Raw genomic sequence first — 5,255 nt, forward strand, 5'->3', positions numbered from 1 at the left:
CCGGGTGAAAGGCCGTACTCATCTTCAATTGAGTGCCCAAGGACTTTTCTTGCCAAAATCTTGAAATAAACCGCGAATGTTGGTCCGATACTATGTCCTTTGGAAACCCAAGAAGCTTGACCACATATTTGTAATAAGCATTAGCCAACGCTACCTTACTCCAAGTGTCCTTCATTGCGATGAAATGAGCCGACTTGGTCAATCTATCCACAATGACCCAAATCATGTTGTTCGGATCCTCTTTTGGGTTCTTGGTAGTCCAACTATGAAGTCCATAGATATCGACTCCTACCTCCATTCCGGTACATCTAAGGGTTGTACGTTCCCTTGAGGTCTCTTGTGTTCTCCTTTCACCCTTTGCCAAGTCAAGCACCTTGCCACGAACTCCGCCACCTCCCTCTTCATATTTGACCACCAAAATGTTTTCTTGAGGTGTGTTGTGGGCTTCATTCATAATCTTCTTCTTAAGCTCATCATCATTCGGTAAACACCACCTCCCCTTGAACTTAAGACTTCCATCCTCGTGTAACTCGAATCTCGAGGGTTCTCCCCTTTCTAGTGTTCCCTTCTATTCTTGAATTCTCACATCACTTGCTTGCCTTCCCAGGATTTCATCATATAACTCGGGCTCTAAGGTCAAATTTCCCACACTAATGGACAAAACCCCTATTGCGTTAGTTGTATAGGGCCTTTTGAGTTGGTTTTGGATTGACGTATATCGAGGGGTCGTATTTCATATGCGTCAGTTGTGGAACTGATGCAAATATTCAACATTAGCGTCAGTTGTGTTTTAAAAACCGACGCAAATAGGTAGTATTTGCGTCAGTTCCTACAATAGAATGGATGCAAAAAGTTATTACAACTGACGCAAATAGTTATTATTTGCGTCCGTTCTACACATAACAGATGCATTTGCCTTATTTTTTTGCGTCCATTTTTTCATAAACTGATGCAATTGATATTTTATTTTAGCGCCAATTAATTTAACTATTTGCGTCATTTCTTTCCATAACTGATGTATTTGCTCTACTTTTCGCGTCATTTGAAGTTAGAACTGATGCATTTTACATTTCATTTTCGCTCCAATTTATTTCCCTTATCTGCGTCATTTCATTAAAGAACAATGCAATTGATTACTTTTTTTTTATATACAAAAATTTGCTACCGAAATTTCGGGACCACCTCCCCATAAAATTTTCATTCATACCAACTGCAACAAGAAATCCAATCAACCACTAATACATCACATGTAAAACAAGATTACATCTCATTCACCCCAAACGACGTTCCAAATACAATCCAATGTATAACTAATCCCACTGTGTATAAACAATAAGCTGCCGAACCTTCAAATTTTGCCTCTTTAACATCTTTCTTATTACTTCCCTTGTCAAAAAATCCAAAACCCTTGTAAATAAATCAAATAATTACAGAATTAGAAAAAAAAGTTACAAACCACAATTATAGAATATTATCAAATAGATGAATGAAGTTAACCCCCACATTAATTTTTATTCATGGATGGGTTTACGAAAGATGTAATTCTTATGATGCTTCTAATACTATCACAAAACTCACTAAAACAAAGATTTCTTAGCAGTCAAGGTTAATAATTCATTTCTCAGTGTATCCAAAGTAATATATTTCAAGGTTTACAGTCACCAAAAAAAACATAGAGTATAACATAAATTCAAAGTATCTAAAATACTCACTATAGCCACTAGCTTGTAGAGATGTTCCTTAATGAATGAGTTACTAAACAATCCTTAGCTGCCATTGTAATACAATAGTATACAAGTTTCTCAACTAAGCTGAAATATATGAGTAACAACTCACCCATTCCAACATCCTCATACTATCCAACATACAAATGAACAATATAATTTTTTATAACCAAAGATTTATAATAAAGTACATCATCATACAAAGCTGAGTGAGAGATTACTTGGTTTAAAGGCCAACAACGAACTACTATTTCTTCCGAGTGGTGGTTGTTTGGTGAAGCAACTTTCCTGCATACGACATAGAGAGGAAAAATGCATACTGAATCATCAAATATACCAAAGGAAATAATAAAAGCCTGCTGGTATTACTTGACACTCCCGGCTTCGGGAGTTTTTCGGATTAAAGTCGGTTAAAGAGAGGAAAAGTAAAGATGACGGATTAAAAGCCAACAACGAACTACTATTAGGCGGCGCTTTCAAATAACGCTGCATTTTAATAGGTGATAGAAACAAACTCAGCGTTTTTCGTGGTAAGCGCTTTCAAATATTTGTGACTTCACACATACACTATGTACAATGTGAAAGTAATCATCACATACTATATAATTCGATCAAAAGCAAAATAAAAATCTGGAATATGGAAAGGAAAAGTTAAAGAAAGGAAAAGTAAAGATGACGAAATCTTACAATTTGGCTGGAGTATTAATTCTTAACGTTTCCGCATTTTCAAATCATTCGAGTATAGACATCTAGTAGCCCAAACTTCTCTAGCAAAATCCATGATATTGACATCGTTGAATTTGCAATATTATGCATTTTCAAAATCAATATATAGTATAAAAATTACTTGAAAAAAGAAAATAGACAATGAAAAGAGTTAACGTAAGACTGAATTACCTCAAAAAAAAAAATCTCAGACTAAAGAGTAGGAAAGGATAAGAGTTAGTATGTTGTGCTGAGAATATCAGGATGAACATTGTACTCCATGGCGCAGACTAATGGTATAATTCCGTAGGGCAGAGCAGCCTGAAAATGATGCACCAAAATCGTATTTAAATAAACAAAAAATATACCATTAATTAACAAGATAGTAATAAATTAAGTATCTTGGTGAAGCTATTATACCTGCTCAATACCAATGTTTAAGAGCATGCCGCTCAACCCGACAGCAATCGAAGCAGCCCCCATGACAGCTGGACCCGTGATGAACCGCACCAGCGCCAAAACGGCAGCTATTGAATTTCCACAAGAAATGATTTTGTGTTGAAGTGCCCTGAACAAACCTGCCAATACCAAACATCATATTGGATTCTGATTGAGTCTGAGAAAAATTACATAAGTCAAACAACCCGAATTATTCTCTGAAGAGAACTCGAGGCAGCCGGGAACTGGAGTTGAAACAATTTCAAACCATCAGACACAAAACGACTAATTTAGTTAGGACCTTATTGTCATGCTTTAAGTCGATCCAAATCTTACACAATTCACTTTCCCCACATTTCAGAGGACCCAAAGGACGTACACCCAAATTAGACCCTACAATGAATGACCGGTTAGATAGGTGTGAATCTCAGTAACTAACTGAATCGGATCAAATTCACAGTTCTTGTACAACATTATCAAGAAATTTGATTAACAAGACTTTACAAGGCCATTCCAAGACCAGCATCAGAGAGGATTTTGATTGGGGCAGCTACTATAGAATGTATTTTAATGTGCCACTTTCATAAACAAAATCCAAAATAGTATAAGGAAATCAAACTTTCATCGTTTAAAAAACCAACATTTGCGTCAATTTTATTACCCAGCCTAATTTTATACCAAATATGAAGCCATATCCTATGTCAATACTGAATAGAGTACGAGAGAACAACGGACCTGAACGAGACTAAGGACCAGGTAAGGCCGATGAGACTAGAGCGTCTTGGAAGAAGTCCTTTTGACATCATCCCCCAACAAATTGTTTTTGCCCGCCTTCAGTCCTGTTTCGGAAGCTTAATTCATGCCTTTCATAGTCATCATAATCTACATTCATTATACCGATATAAACCCAAGATTAAAACATATTTGCGAGGAATAAAGTTCTTAACATTATAACACTAAATTGCTTGATCGTATACATATATAAAACCGTCTCATATAATTTTCACCAAAAAAATTATGTTACGCAGAATACCTCATTATGCCTGACTGAGTATACCTCGTTAGAGAAGTCCAATAAGTACTACAAAATTCTGCTGACAGTATACATTCACTTCAAATGATTTTAATGAAGAAAAAGGCCACTTTGGTTTGGTGACAAACATAAACCAAGATATTTAGAGAAGCTCAAGATTGAAACATACACCCATATAGCCAGTGATTGCAAGTCCTTCCTTTTTATTCAGTACTCCAGCAGTTAAGAATGTGTCAGAGGAGAAATTAAGTTTAAAACATAAGTCATTAGTAACTACAGTATATCTTTTGAAGGGACTAATGACCTAGTGTCTAAAAAATATACTCCTTCGCTACAAGAATAATCACCCAACAAATATCTCTTTGCACGAGAGCTAGTAGTTAGAATAATAACATGGATCATTACTCCCTTTGATTGCAGTAGTCTCGAAACAGTCATTCTATCTGAAACACCGGTAGCTATGAATGTAAAAACTCTTGACAACAATTTACAGTTAATCAAAGAACATTAAACAATGACAATGTCAAAAGGAGAACTATAAGAGTGACATTCGTTCACCAGTTTTAGCCGGATGCAAATTGCTGCGAATATACAAAAACCCCAGTCCTACATCAAGTACAAATCCAATAATCTAATCAAAGGAAAACCCTAAAACATAAACGTAATTGACCTAATTAACCATTAAAATAATTGATGGGACAAAAGAGGGGAAAAACGCACATGAGGGCAAGGAGATGACCACAAATGACAGATGTTGCTGGCGATGGAGGTTAGTAGCCGAGGTTGGCGAGGAAGAGTGTGGGCCGTGGGAACTGGGAAGATCGAGAGGGAGAGATTAAAATTATGTTACTGCTAAGCATTTTATTAGTCGAGTATTGAGAGAGTTTTATATAAATAACCCTTTTGCGTCGGTTTTCAAGTAAACCGGTTTAAAACGTTTAGCACAAATACATCAATTGTACTAGTACAACCTATACATTAGATCAAATACGTCAATTCATTTGATAACCGACGTAAAAAGCTCTCTTAAATACGTTGGTTTTAAAGAAGAACTGACGCAAAAAGTGATGCTAAAAGGCAAAAAATACATTCCCGCCAATATTCGATTGTTTTTGCGTCAGTTTGGTTAGAACCGACGTAATTCGATAGACTCAATTGGGTGTTTTTATACTAGTGCCATTGTTTCCCCTTTTCGTATCACATGGATACCCATCTTACTCATTTCTTCCTTCAACCTTAGCATGGACAAGGCGGTACACAAGGAGTACACCGACTTTCTACTCAAGGCATCGGCCACCACATTAGCTTTCCCTTCATGATAGACTATCTCCATGTCGTAGTCCCCAATAAGCTCG

The 5,255-nt window shown here is 36.4% G+C and overlaps 1 long non-coding RNA gene across 7 annotated transcripts; it reads right to left on the reverse strand.

Moving 5' to 3' along the window:
• Nucleotides 1-1,157: 1,157 nt before the first annotated feature.
• LOC141612063 (uncharacterized) lies at nucleotides 1,158-4,824 on the reverse strand. Of its 7 annotated transcripts, none has more exons than XR_012528971.1 (8): nucleotides 4,621-4,824; nucleotides 3,901-4,506; nucleotides 3,603-3,749; nucleotides 2,850-3,007; nucleotides 2,622-2,750; nucleotides 2,412-2,491; nucleotides 1,946-2,012; nucleotides 1,158-1,381 (listed from the first exon to the last, which is right to left on the reverse strand). It is a non-coding gene; the product is annotated as an uncharacterized LOC141612063 (long non-coding RNA). The 7 variants fall into 7 exon arrangements; XR_012528968.1 differs by having other exon boundaries at nucleotides 1,158-1,407; XR_012528967.1 differs by having other exon boundaries at nucleotides 3,603-4,506.
• Nucleotides 4,825-5,255: the final 431 nt, after the last annotated feature.

This window comes from Silene latifolia, chromosome 11, assembly GCF_048544455.1.
Source record: "Silene latifolia isolate original U9 population chromosome 11, ASM4854445v1, whole genome shotgun sequence".
Classification (NCBI taxonomy): domain Eukaryota; kingdom Viridiplantae; phylum Streptophyta; class Magnoliopsida; order Caryophyllales; family Caryophyllaceae; genus Silene; species Silene latifolia.